This window comes from Fukomys damarensis, unplaced genomic scaffold (genome assembly GCF_012274545.1).
Source record: "Fukomys damarensis isolate Sample0158 unplaced genomic scaffold, DMR_v1.0_HiC HiC_scaffold_25, whole genome shotgun sequence".
In the NCBI taxonomy this organism is placed as follows: domain Eukaryota; kingdom Metazoa; phylum Chordata; class Mammalia; order Rodentia; family Bathyergidae; genus Fukomys; species Fukomys damarensis.
This window is the reverse complement of record NW_022900937.1, coordinates 2,378,284-2,393,045: the sequence shown is the minus strand read 5'-3', so window position 1 is coordinate 2,393,045 and position 14,762 is coordinate 2,378,284. Positions and strand designations below refer to the sequence as shown.

The 14,762-nt window shown below is 47.3% G+C and overlaps 1 long non-coding RNA gene across 1 annotated transcript in view; it reads right to left on the bottom strand.

Moving 5' to 3' along the window:
• Window positions 1–3,585: 3,585 nt before the first annotated feature.
• The window catches only part of LOC104874485, a 12,810-nt gene continuing 1,633 nt past the window's right edge, over window positions 3,586–14,762 (bottom strand). Inside the window, exons 2-3 of the long non-coding RNA XR_783748.2 lie at window positions 12,412–12,723; window positions 3,586–3,931 (exon numbers count right to left, since the gene is read on the bottom strand). This is a non-coding gene — a long non-coding RNA (uncharacterized LOC104874485). The remainder of the gene's footprint in view (window positions 3,932–12,411; window positions 12,724–14,762) is intronic.

The window sequence follows — 14,762 nt, the reverse complement described above, 5'->3', positions numbered from 1 at the left end:
CCATGTCTTCACCTTGCTTTATAAATTATCTTTAAACATATCTGGAAACTCTTGATACTGCAACCTGCAGAACCATTTAAAAGATGAATTAGTATTTCATTATCAAGGTCTGCTCTTATTTCAGTGTTTTGTTACTACAGACAGGACTGAGTGTGTTCCACGTGCATTGTATCCAGAATGTTTTTGTGAGAACAGAGTAAATTCCCAGCAGGGAATGTTTTCCCAGGTCTTTATCATAACCCCTCGAGCCTCACATTCTCTCATTGCAATTAGCGCAAAATCCAAAGACCTTCTCTTCGCTTACCTGGGATTAAGGTGATCCCACCTCCTTCTCTTCAGCATAATTTTCTACTGGTTACTCCTTGTTCATGACTGGGACTGTCAGTTTTTTGTCCCCGCAAACCTTTACCTCAGGGCCTTTGCACTTGCTTTCTTCTCTGTAGCAATCTGCAGAAGTGCTTGGCTTGTCACTGAGCCGCCCACTCCAAGTCATTTTCTCAGCCTGCCAAGGCTGCTGAGAACACTCCTAGGTTTCAAGGCTTAATGTAATTTTAATGATTTCTCTTCCCTCTGCAAAGTGGGCTTCCTGTCCCAGCTGAGACCCCGTCAGTGCTCTCGAAACGGCTGATGCCGTCCACTTAAATGAGCACTCCCTGGCACCATGCCTTCCTGCACTCCTGCGCAGATACTGCTCCGCTGTCACGTAGAGCAGCGGCTGACACACTGAGTGTGAGTCTGCCCCCGGCCTCTCAACTCTGCATTTGTAGGCAGAATTGAACGTAGATGCCTTAGACTCGTGCTCCTAACCACCGCACCTGACTCCCTTCCTCCCAGCTTCAGCCTAAAGAGTGCCCGGTGTCCAGGGACGGTTCCTTAGCTTTAGACCATAGAATAGAGTGGATCCAACGAACAGTGTACACCGACCGTTTTTCCTCTCCATCCCCTCCTCTCGGCCTCAGCGGGTGACTAGGCTGAGCATTTTCTTGCTTAATTTACATGAGCCTAGAAAATAGTTCTCTTTCCCCTAGACCAGTTGCTGTTCCTGATTCTAACTGTAAAATAGGCTTGTCAGACGCTACCAAGCTCTTGCTAGAAAAGTTTACAGTGCACAAAACAATTTGTCGCAAATAAGTGTATATAAGCAAGAAATGTGTATTTTCCCCCACAGATGAAAGAAGATCTAGGTAGACTCCTTTATTGGACTATCCGCGGATAAAGAAAGTATATGTTGGCAGAAGTAACCACTGGTATCATTTGCTGAATGTCTGCTGTAGACCAAGCATTATGTTAAGACTTTTATCTCATTTCATCTTTATGAATACTTCATGAAATAAGCCTTGATATTTCTACTTATAGGGAATGAAAGGAGCTTGCAAATTTTAAGGATCCTGTTCAGTTTACCAACAGTTTAAATTTCTAATCCGGGTCTGTTTGACTCCAAAGGTTGAACTTTGTGTTCTAGCAGCCCTGCACAGCCGAGTGGCCAGTGTGAACTCAGGAGCAGGTGAGTTTTTTGTAGTTTCGTAATTACAACAGCACCTTCTTACGTACAGAAGATATTACGGAACATATTGCTCTTTCAGTCTGAGAAGCAGAGAGATAGCAGTTCCCTTGTGACAAGCTCAGAATTCCTAAGGCCATGAGCCAGTTTGGAAAGTCTTGATTTAAATGTGGCAATCTCTGGCCAACACAACTGGTACAAAGCCAGCCTGTGATATGTGCAGTATGTGGGGTGTCTTAGTTACTTTTCTCGTTGTTGAGATAAAATACCCAACATCCAAAAGTTAAAGGTGGAAAGGCCTATTTCAGCTCACAGATTGCGAGGTTTCACTCCATACTCGGCTGGCTCCAAGGCAGGGGGGCACGGCAGAGGGGCGTCACAGAGGAGAAACAGTCCATGGCAGGCAGAAGGCAGCAGAGCAACAAGGGAGAAGACAAGCTTCTTTGTGTCTCTTACATTGTATCCAGGCTACTGCGATTAGGGTGGTGCCAACCCCATCCATGGACTGGTTTAGTCCTTAATTCCAGCATCACACATTGTAGATCCTGCCACCTCTGAAAAATCTCACCTCAAACTCTGTGAGGCTTAGGGGTACATCTAGACCCAACTATAACATGGGACATTACTGGCCCAGGTACATAAAGCACACTTGGTCCCTTTCCTTAAAAGACTGGGATTCAGACTCCTACTTACTTTGCACCGGGAGCTCTAACCCAAGCCGCCACAACCTCCCCCCATGGTTGCATAGCTCTTTGTGCAGCTGTAGAGATTTTTAAACTGAACACCCAAACCAAAGACCCCTCCTTGCTCCCTTCCCGTCTTTGTGAGTTGATGCACAGGTTTTGATCACAGCTCCAAAGCAAGGGGGCAGCAGATCATCAGCTCCAAAACCGTAAGCCAAAGTACATCTTCTGTTTTTATAAGTCGATCACCTGAGGTATTTGTTGTCACGGCCAAAAGCTACTGATGTGAGCTCCACTGTAACCTTAGAGACGATCGGTCCCACACAGGCAGTTACCCATGGTGACGTCACTTCGCGCACCTGACCAGATGTAAAGCACCTGGTACCACCCTCGTAGGACATCCATGGTCGCTCCTGACACTTTCACTTCCGTGTCTTTGCCATGCTATTGTTTCCAATTAGAAATCAGTCTCTCACATTTACCCTCCATCCAAATGCCTTCAAAGCTCAGCTCGATGTCCATCGATGTCCATCTATCTACAGCAGCAGGCTTACATTTTTCCCTTACTTAGCAAACACATCTGTGGTGCTTCCTGTATTCCTGTGCCTGCCTAAGCACTCTCACGATGCCTTAGTTCGTCCTGTGTGGCAGGTGTGGAGAACACAGACCTGTGGGCACACATTTCACCCCATTACCCAGCCAGGAGGCACAGATGCAGGCTCTCTGTTGGGAGGAGGGCTTCTGAGAGGAATCGTCTCTCCTCTGCTTTTGGAAAACAAACAGATTTCGTTAATCACGTTCATTGTTTTAAGTAAGACTGGGGATTCGTGCTTGTGGACTTGGAAATGTGTATGTGACGCACACGTCCTGGCGGTGGGCAGGGGTGGACAGGTGCCGACTGCCCTCAGGGGGCAGCGCGGTTCCCCCAGTGACGCTGTGGGTGGCAGCTTCTCCAAGTCACCAGTGTCCCTGATGTCTGGGACGAGACTGCAAGCTTCTGAATGAGCAACCCGGGAGAAAACCCTCTCCCAGAAGCTGCTTTCCCAAGCTCCGGCACAGGCCCCGCACATCCTGGCTCCCTGAATGGACCCTTCCCCTGAGCGGGCATGAGCCCAGGCTCCCACTGTCCCTGGTGTGCGCAGTCCCTTATGTAATTATCCAGTTCGGCCTTGGGGAGAGAGGGAGGAGAGAGAGAAGGAAGCCTCATCTTGCTAACGTTGTAAGCATGCTTTCCTGGGAATATTTAAGGGAACCTGAGCACAGGAGTGTGGCGAAAATTAAACATCACAGAGCATGTAAAGCAGAGAGGAGAAGTCTGGCTGTCTGCAGAAATCCTGTCAAAAAGCACCCCAAGATCACGCTGCTCCGCAGCCCCCTGGCGAGGACGCCTACCTAGTGGCCCTGCTCGTGCTCCGCACCTCAGGGCCTGGCGCCTTCCTCGCGGAAACCCCGCCACCCAGCCCTTCCCTCCGTTCCCTTGTGTCCACTCCCCTGGCTCCAGCGTCTCCTAACTGGATTAACTGCTGTGGCTTCAGTGTGTCCCTCACGAATATGTGCGGAAAACTTTATTCCTCCGAGCAACAGGGTTGACAACGGGGACTTCACGAGAGCAGGGCGTCTTCCCTGGTGAAAGCAGTTCTCGATAGGAGAACCGGTCCCCTCCCATCCTCTGCTCCCCACCACACGAATTACCCGTGGAGAAATGCCTTGCCAGGTGTAGCTCCGTGACCTTGAACTTCCCGGTCTCCTGAAATGAAAGAAATAAATGTATAAATGTATAAACTGCCCGGTCAGTGATACTCTATTGCAGCAGGATTGGGATAAGGTTTCTAAGAGTGTCTTCAGGGCTTTACCTAGTGCCTGACATAAATGTACCAAAGAATAGATATAGGAAAGGAGCAGTTTAACAGCAGTTCTGTGGCACAGAAGGCCTGCTGATCTTCATGCTTTCTGTATCCCAACCCTCATGGTGAGTACAAAGGTGAGTCCAAAGGAGATTACGGAGTTCCTAACCCTAGGAGCTATGACAGCTATGAGTACAAGTGGGGAAGCTTTATTTAAGAAATGACATCATCTGGAGGATCTCTGAGGGCAAGATGTGGGAAACGGTTGTATTAAACCACAGGGAGGGGGAGCGAGAGAGAGAGAGAGGCCGTCCTGTGCCACAGGGTTAGCCTGCAATGAGAGATTCCCCCAAAGGGTGCGGGAAGTAGGCTCGGGAAGAGGAGGTGCAGAGACAGGAAAGCTCTTCCCCATAACCAGAAGTAGTCTTTTCCCAGGTTTTTCCTGGTTGTTACAAGTGTTACAAACTAAAGCCTTTACATACTCAAATGTCTTCCTGCACTTTTGAAACTTGTTCTCTTGGTTTCACTTCCAGTATTTTCAAGCCGCATGGCAACATTTGCTTACCATTAATTTCCTGCTTGCTAATATCTCCGGTAGTCTGTTGTTTTCTGTCCCCCATGTGCTGGCAGAATCTGAGGTCTGTGGTGAACGATTAGTGCCCTAAAGTACCTGACAACCATGAACCATGAAACTATCTCTTCCAGTCTATTTCTTGAGAGAAGTACACAGTATGTTTGAGAGATACGGCATATCTTTACCTTAAAAAACTTACTACAGTTAAAGAGAAATTGCCATTAATTACCCTCTGATCCTCTCTTCACTTTGAACACACCCATCCCACTCCTTTCTGAAGCAGCTCTGGAGTCCTCTTTCTTGAGTGTCTTTAGCTGCACTGTCCTGGCTGCCTCTGTGTCCTGGATTGATTCAAAATGTTCCCCCTTTCATGGTTGTCTTGACTTTGGAGAAGAGACAGAAGGGAAGCAGACCAGATCCGGTGAATGAGGGTGAGGGAGGACAGCGTCGTGTTTTACAAGTTGCCTTTCTGCTGGACGGCGCTTAGCAGCAGCAGTCACCGTATTTATCACACCTCATAAAGACCCTCAGGAAAGCAGTCTTGTAGGCCCACTTCAAAAAGCGACAAGAACCAGGTGTGGTGGTGCACACCTGGAGTCCTAGCACTCAGGAGACTGAGCAGGGGGATCACCATGAGTTCGAGGCCGGCCTGAACTGCAGAACAGATCCTGTCTCAAAAAACAAAAAACAACAACAAAAAAAACAAATTGAAAGAATGGTGAGATGAATGTATTTGAAAAAGGGGGAATGTTTTAAATAACAATGAAAATTTAAGGACTGAAAACAAAATAAAAAAGCAGTACAGCTCTTTTTATTTAAAAATAAAATGTCTGGGTATGGCGGTACACACCTGCAATGCTAGCTCTCTGGAAGCCTACGGCTGGAGGGACTCAAATCCAAGACCTGCATGGGCAACTTCAGGACTTAGGAGAGGACATCAAAATAAGAAATAAGAAGGGCTGGGATGCAGCTCCATGCAAAAGCCCTGGATTTAGTCCTTAGTAGTACAAGCGGGGAGGAGGAAGTTGCATTCTTTTCTTATAATGCAGTGGGAAAGGCAGGGGATATGCATTCCCATTCCCAAAGGAGGAATAGGAGAATCCGAGGAAGGCTTCTCTTCACGTGCAGGTTGCCCCTTCTCCTCCAGCTGTGCCAAGATCTGAACAGCAGCGAGAGACGTCTGGTCTTCAGGAAGAAGGTCACCTCATCACAGAGAGCACTGCCACGGTGCTGTGAAAACCCGAGTCCGGCGGGCTTTTGTGCCTCTACACGTTTCCCAGTTACACTCCCTAACGTAATTTTCTTTGTAGTCCTGGCGCTTGAACCCAGGACCCTCATGCTGCACTCCATCCCCAGCCTATTTCATTTTTTATTTTGAGACTGGGTCTCACTAAGTTGCTAAGTTGCCCAGGCTGGGCTCAAAGTTACCATCCTCCTGCCTCAGTCCCCCAAAGAAATTTTATTGCTTATATTTGAGGGTTAAAACATGCTGTTATGAAACATGTAGGTAGTAAAGTGAACAAAGAAACAGAGTATTATATCTATAGTCAGAACAGTGTCTGTTTTTGTAACGAGGGCAGATAAAATCTGCTTGTCCAAATTCTCCAATACAATTCAGGTTCATGAATTGCAGTGCTCACACATACATTACTGCTACTTTGTAACCCTTGGCCAACATCTCCTCTCCTCCTACCCACAGCTCCCTTCTCCTGGGCATCAGGACTCTTTATTCTTCATTCTACAGATGAGTGAGATTAGGCACTATTTTTTTTTCCTGTGTTTGGTTTACTTACATGGCATAATGACATCCAGCTCCATCCTGTTTTGGCAAAAGGCAGGATGATGTCCTTCTGAAGGCAGGAAAACGCCTCTGTATCTCGGTGTATCCTCGGCCACCTAGGGGTCCGCATCCAGGACGCCTCCTAGGGACCAGACTGTCTGTGCCGAGTCCTCATGGTCCTGCCGCTCTCCAGGCTCTCTCAGGCTCTCCGATAGTGTGGTGGTCCTTTGGGGCTGCTGCTTCTCTCACAGGTCACAGAAGATCACGATCCACAGCTCATGGAGGCTTCCCTACCCCGATGGCTGGACGAGGAGGCCCGCCCTGACCTCCACCTGGCACCAGGGCAGCAGAGGATCTAAACCTAAATGAAGGTGACTTCATTTTGTTTCTATCCTGAGGTATTCTGAGATGCCAGTCACTAGGAGTATCTTTTCTCAAGGCAACAGAATGAGGACTCTCTTGAAGACTGGCCTTCTACGTTCTCTGGCTTTAAAGTCATCTATACTTTACCCATGTTATTCATCTATGCCTGTTATGGCTAGTATCTATATGTCCCCTCAGAGCCTCATGCGGTCATGGGTGGGCCTTTTTGGAAGTGCCTGGATGTGTGATGCTGGGATTCAGGGTGTCCCACCCCAGGTGTGGGTGGCCCCAGGCACCAGGTCATAGCCTGGATAGAATATAAAGGCCGCTTCTCCTGTTTCATTGCTGCTGCTGCTGTTTTGCTGCCTCCTGCCTTCCTGCCATGGGCTGTTTCTCCTCTGCAGTGCCCCTGCCATGCCACCCTGCCTTGGAGCCAGCCGATTGTGGACTGTATCCTCCACAAACTGAGCTGAAATAGACCTTTCCTCCTTTAACTTATGGATTAGTGCTGGGTATTTTCTCTCAGCAAAGAGAAAAGTGACCAAGACAATGCTTAAGGGCATAGGCCCTTTCTTTGGGTGACTGTAATGTGAAGTAATTTTGGCAGAAGTGAGGTTTACTTGTCAAGTGGGAGGGCCTTCTCGTTTAGGCCAGCTGACACAAAGAACAGCAAACCCAGCTTCCCTCTGCTGAGTGCTTACTGCTTGGGGCGTTCGAAACAGCTCATATCAGGTGTTGTCCCTTCTTAATTCTCAGACCATTTTGTTGCATTATCTTCATTGTGGTGATGACAAGAGTGATATTTGAAGAAGTTATTGGTTTATCCAAAGATACAACCCAGCGAAACATAAAATTCAGGATTCTGACTCAAGCCTATCACAATCAAAAGCCTGTGTTTTGTTCCTTCCACGCAATGTGCACACCAAATCTGTCTTCTCAGTTATTTGTTCTCCCTCTCACAACTCACTGGAAAGCTCCAAATGGAAAAGCTGTTTGAGTTGCTGGTTATTCATCTATAATCCACTTCATTTGCTTTGGCTGGATAATTTGTTATTAAATAATGTGGTTGTCAAACATTTTATCATGCATTCCTAGCAGTAAACAAAGTTGTGAGCACCCCTCGGATGTCTCTTTTTTCAAAATTATATACACGTACTACTGTATATGTTTATTTTAGAAATATTTTAAAAATTAGAAACAAGGAAAAAATATAAATGATAATTTATAATTTTTAAATATTTTCTTCGTGCATACCAATGGTATTGTGTATTCAACTTTGGAAATCATTGAGCCAGAGTATGAAGCTCCTACTATTTGTACACTGTTCTTGCAGAATTCACGCTCCAGTTGGTAAATCCTCTGTGGTTGACGCCTAATATTGGAGGGAAGATCTAGGGCTGTGTGAGGAATCAGGAAAGATTTTACGACACAGGTGACATTTGTACTGATCTTGAAGGGTGAGCAAGAGTGGTGTCAACTGGAAATGAGTAGGTTTATTTCATGCAGAAGAATAACACGCAGAAATCATGGAATTGTTAAAGCCTTTCGTGTGTGAGAGAACAATAGCAATATTAGCAGCTGACCAGGACACTGGGCTTTTAGGGAAATGCAGATGGTAAGGCTATTTGGGGCAAGATGATGCCATACCAGGGTCTTGAACTTCATGCTTTAGATAACAGGGAACCATTAAGATCGAGTGGAGAGAGTTGGAAAGCTACTGCCACATCTGAGGACAGATAGTAGAGGGATGAACTGAGGGAGTGGCAAGAGGGTGGGAGAAGAATTGTAGCTCATACTTTGGGCAGCATTGGGCATGACAAGAGGGAGAAACTGAGGGAAACCCAGGTGTATCGGTCAGCTCTCCTGACAGAAACCAGGACAAAATACCCGACACCCACAACTTAAAGGATGAGAGATTTGTTAGGCTCACGACTTCCAGTGGGTTTGGTCCGCGGTCAGCTGCTCTGAACCAGAAACAGCATGGTGGAAAGGGCAGGCAGAAGGAAGCAGCTCACGTGAGGGCGTCTAGGAAGCGGAGAGAGAAGGGAGCAGCGGGGACAAGAATGCCCTCTTCTGGGGCAGGAACGCACACTTCAGTCGTGTCCCCGGTGACCACCTCCACCCAGGCTTAGCTCTGAACGCACCGATGGGAGAGTCCACTAGTGAGAATCGTGTCCCGAGACCTTCCACGTACGAGACTTAGGAGGCGCCTCGAGGTCAAAACCACAGCACCAGAGCTTCTGCCTTGGGCAGCGGAGAGCTGGGCTTTGGGGTGCACATGATAAAGAGACAGCCGAGGAGCCTCAGCAGCCTGGGCTTGGAACCTTGCTGAAACCTCCTCTGCTGCAGGAGGTTTTAAACCATGTGCTCCCACTCTGAACTGTGCTTCTCTCAACCCAATGGGGTGAACATACTGGTTTTGTAGGGTTGACAAGATCAAATAAGATTTTTATGGTCTCATCGTCTGCCCACCTCCACCTTGCATCAGAAGACTCCCTGGGGCCCTGGAGGGACAGCAGAGGGCCCATGATGGTTTAGAAGGAATCATCCTGGAATTAGCACATCACACCTGCCTGTGCTGCCATGTTTTCAACAAAAAGCAATCGCTGCAACAAAGCTTCAGCCTGGTGAAAGCCACAGGTGGGTTAAAACCTCAGGGGAGGGGAAAATACGAGCCTGAAGACCTCTAGTGATTTCTTGCTCCTGTCTCCCATCCTGCTGGGTGAGACAATTCCAGTGATGGTAGATCACCATCAAAGGAACAGAGCCTGGGAGAGAACACAACTTTAGAGCCCTGCTGGGAGACCAGAGGACTGCATTTGTGGGTCGGTAGAGACCTCAGTATAGAATCGCGAGCTCTCTTCCTTCCTATCACCTCCCCGTGGACACTACAGGCTGATGCAGGTATGTGGGGAGCTGCAAGGCAATAGAAAGAGAACGAGAGTTTTAGGGCATTCAGGCAGGGGCAGAGGAAGAGAGGGAGAACAAACTGAACAATTTATGTATAGAGAACAGAATTAATTTGCCCCCTAGAACAAGAAATTAAAGTGAACATCAGAATATCAAATATAAAAGTGGACATTAGAAACACGAAGCCACACGTAGCCATTACAAAAGAAGACAGGAAATAAATGTGTACAGAAAATACAAAGGGTGAAACAAAAACAATGCATAGGTTGAACAGTGTAACGGACACAGTGGAGACGAAGGAGTGACGTGGTTTTCAGGGAGGAACTCTTGGTTTTGTGTCAACGGGAGGGCTGATTGCCTGGTTTCAACAGGAAAACGTAGGTGTTGCAGGAGCCCCCACGCGCTGTTCAGAGGGACCTTCGGGATCTTCTTCACCTTGCCTTCACCTTGCCTCCTCCTCTGATACCTACTGGGGGAGCTCTCCGAGATTCCTAGTGTTGCTCTTGGTGACTTTGCTCCCTTCCCTCCCCCAGGGCGGCTGGGCAATCACCCGGTGATCTGTAGGACCTCCTACCCTTCTCTGACCTTGAATTCACACTTTGTAGTTTATGTTCAGATCTGGCTATTGATCACACGGACCGGGGTTACCAAATCCTCACATTGGTCATCGTCATGACGAGGTTCTGCTCAGACTTTTAAAACCTGCTCGATACCAGCTGACTTGTAAAAGTGCAGGGCCGACTCTGGGTGTGTAGTCTGTAACGCCCGCAGCAGGCGTCGATGGAGGAAAACTGCCTTAAGCCGCTGAGAGGTAGGCTCTGACATTTCAGCACTTGTGTTGATTTTCCGTGGCTGCTCTGCCACATTGCCGTGAGGCCTGGTCTGAAATAAAGACACTGTGTTCGCGTAGGCAAGGAGACCGAAGTTCAGACTTGGTACTGGGGGACAAAGTCGAGGGGTGACAGGGCCACACTGCCTCCTTCCACATGGCAGGGAAGACGCTGCTCCTGGTTATTGCTCTGCTGCTGGTGGCCACGTCTGCCACCCCATGTCCCCGTCTCCAGCACCCTCTGCTCTGTGTCCACATCACTTTTCTCTGGTGTTTCTAAGTTAGATCTGCCCATGCCTCCGGCTGTAAGGACGCGCGTGGAGGTGTCGGGCTCCACCCAGACGGCCAGGACACCCTGTCCTGCTCACGATCCCTAATTTAATCTCCTCTGTGAGTTCTGTTTTGCCACATAAAATAATACTGCTCAGTTCCAGGGATTTGGACCCGGTAACTTTGGGTGGGCACATGTGAGAATGAATAAACTCAGAGGACATGCAGGTACTGACATCACTTCCTTCAAGCTCCCTCGAGCCTTACACACACAGATGCCTCTGCTTCCACTTGTTATATCGAATGGTTGGAAAGTTGGCACCGCATTTTCATAGTTATGAAAAAGTGGACACTGTGTGCTTAATCATTTTCATTGATATTCAGAGTTGCCAGGTAACAAACACTACTTGGATTTCTTCTGCTTTCAATAGATGAGAATGCTTCCTGGCATTGTGTGCTCTCGGAATGTACAGAGGCGAGGGACCTGGGGAACGACTCGCTCAGTGCATCCCAGTCTCCTCCTAGGATGCCTTTGTGTAACCTGCTGGAAGGCTGGGAAGCTTGCTGACAACCTCCCAGTCCTCTCCGGTCTGGATGCACAATAGTTGCTCTTTGCTACATGCATCCTTGATACCCCGGTAGCAGGAGGTATCCTCCTGCTCTTTGGCTCTGTTCTTGCAGTGAGCAAGCAGCTCTGCATTTTGGGCTCTCTCTCTCCCTCTGCTTTCTGGATGGTGCAATACCGTCACAGCAGGGGCAGGGCACTGGTAGCTGTGGTTTGAGGCCCCGGCCCTCCTTGCATCAGAGCTGCAGTAACGCATTTGCTGCAGTCCTCAGCCTTGAGCTCAGGGATGGCTCTGGCAGCAGAGTGGTTCTGTGCTGCCCAGAAGTCAGAAGTCATTTTCAGGGCTCTGCACAAGCTGTTCCAGATGTTTCATCAGCACCTAATTTCCTACATTCAATTTCTTTTTCCTTAAAATACTGACTGGGGGCCGGGCTGGAGCTCAGGGGAAGAGCAACTGCCCAGCACATGCAAAGTTCTGAGTTCACATAATAACCCGCAGAGGCCTGGGTGAGTGTTACACTGAGTACTAGTGAAACACTGTGGAGAGGTTTGGACGTGGACCGAGGTCAGTCTTCGTGCTCCACATCTTAGCTCCGAAGTTTTAGGAGACTCTTATTCCCTTCCGTAATATCGCCCTATTTCCTTGGCATTCACACATCTTCAATGAAAATATAAGCTTATGGATTAACTGCACGTATGTTAAAAGTGTAAATGTATGTCTAAAAGTTAACTGTCTCACAACGCCATTTTAAAGAGTTTCCTCGGGCAAACAGCTCAGGAACTGGGCAGCTCCAAACAGGAAGTGAACAAAGTGCCAGATCACGGGAACAATGTACACGACTCTTTTGCCAGAGTGTAACACACGTGGCCTCTAGTCCAGATGCCAGTTCCCAACTGAAGCCTCCTGAGCCCCACTGTCCCCATTCCCATCTGCCTTATGGTCTTCTGAGCTTTGATCAGAAGCTGTCAAGCTGTTCATAGCATTCTATGGCTTCTGTAGCCCCACCTCCAAACCCTTCCAAGCCCCTCCCACAAATCCTCCCCAAAGGCTTCTTAACTACGAGGTCAGGTACAGCCGCGACAATGACTCACCTCCCTTGTGCTGCTTTTCCGTGTTAGTTACTGAAGCACAGTGCCCGACACCCACACTTAAGGGAGGAGCGGTTCAATTTGGCTCCTTGTTTCAGGGGATTCAGTCCGTGGTCAGCAGGCCCCAAGGCCGGGCCATCGTGGTGGAAGGGTGGGGTAGAGTAAAGATGCTTAGTTCATGCTGGCCAGGAAGCAGAGCAGGGGAGCAGTGTCCGAGAGAAGGAGCAGAGGACCAGACAGCCCCCACCCCATTCTGAAAATTTTTGTACATGGAGACGGATGTCCTGTACAATGTACATAATTCTGCCTTTTAACCTGTTGGTGAGATAAAGCATGTGCTTAACAAATGCAATGATCAAAGGTTCTTCTCTAATCCCTTTTTACCTTCATATCTTTCTTTCTTGTGGCACCATGGGCATTTGTAAAATGGTATACCTTTCTATATGATTTAAAAATATAATACTTGGCCTGGTGTGGTGGCGCACGCCTGTAATCCCAGCACTCGGGAGGCTGAGGCAGGAGGATCACTGTGATTTCGAGACCAGCCTGGGCTACATAGTTCCAGGTCAGTCTCAACTACACAGTGAGACCCTGTCTCAAAAATCAAAACAAAACAAAACAAATATATATAATGCTTGGCTACACCTGGTTGGTTGATAGTCGACTTCAGCAGAATTTCAAGCAGAAATACTATACTCTGAAATCCTTGCTCTCACAGGAAATACCAGTGAGGCAGAAATAGATATCTTCTTAAAGTTCACAGTTGTTCATCTGGAAAGTTTTTAATAGTGATGATATATTAAGATGAATTTAATGTTTTGTACTCTAAGAAGTCTGGATTTCACACCAAAACTATCAACTACAACTTTTATCCAGATTTTGGTGTCTTCACAATTTGTCTTTCTTTATGTCCATGTTATTTTTCTCACCAAGGATAACATTTTCATCACTAATTAAGAGTTTGTAAATTTATATACTCTTTTGTACAATGGGAATACCTCTGTGACAGATTTGATGGAGGGAAAACTATGACAGATGTGTCTGTGAACATTACTGAAAATCTTAAAATGGTGACAGCTGCCTTCCAGGCCTGGATCACCGTTGTATAAAGGATGTGTGTGGGGTATGCAGGCTTTCAGGAGGAGAATAGGACCCCGAGCCTTGTCCTTAAGACATCAAGAGTGAAGTTCCTGTCCCGTGCCTGGTCTGATTTAGATGATGAGACCTCTGGAGGCCTTGGGACAGATGAATTATGCTGCTTCTAGAAGAAATGCATTTTGTATATGGAGAAGGAATTCTGTGTTGGTTTTAAGTCTGTCCTTAAAGTCTTAGCTACACCCCTCAAAGGAGTGCTTGAATCTGAGCAAGGAGCCACACACCAGTGAACCCGGCGAGGCAGGAGGATCCCAAGTTCACAATTAAAGTTAATTCAAAGCAAATGAAGTGGAGAGTTTACTGAGGGTTTTCCGCAGTTTCTTCTTCATTTCTGAAATTTTGGGCTCTTCTCCCTAATTCCTCTTCCCCTTGGCTAAAAGTCTGACTTCTTAGTTCCTCTCATCTCTCCTTTAATCAATGAACTAATTTGGATTTCTCCTTTAAGCATCTCTCGTATTTAACTTTTGGGGACTGCTTTATTTAGCTTAAGGCCATGGTCAACATTTCCCTCTGCTTTCCCACAAATGACAAGATTCTGTTCTTAGGTATGGTTGAATAATACGTCATTGTGTGTGTCTGTGAGTGTGTGTTCTCCATCTCACCACCCAGCCCAGTTTTCCCTGCATGCCTATCTATGTCCAAAAGACATCAGTCGTTAGATTAGGAGTTCACCCCATTCCAGCAGGACCCCATCTTGTGTTGACTAATCCACCTGTGATGACCCTCACGTACCTACGGTCGTATTCTGAGGGGCAGAGCCTTGTGGCTTCCGTTTATGAGATGCTTGCTCTTACCAGGATCTGTGCGGAAATGTGATGGGAGGGGATTGATGCAACTGCAAGTTTGCTTCTTATCAATTCATTTTCCTATGATTCTGTCTGTCTGTCTGTCTGTCTGTCTGTCTATCTGTTGATCTATCCATTATTATCTATCTGGTAAGTTCTATCTTTGTTGCCTTGCAGGCTTCCCTCTCCTCTCTCCTTTCTTTTCTTTCTCTTTTGCTTCTCTGAATTCCTTGCCACACAATTTCCATTCAAACCCAAAGCTAGGACAGCTGACAGAAACAACTGACTGAATCTTTTCTATTTATCTGGATTTGCTGTTACCTCAGAAAAATGTATTCCAGGGTTTCTGTCTTCTTATAACCCAACAAAAATGTCTTCTTCCTCTCCTCCTCCTCCTCCTCCTCCTCCTCCTCC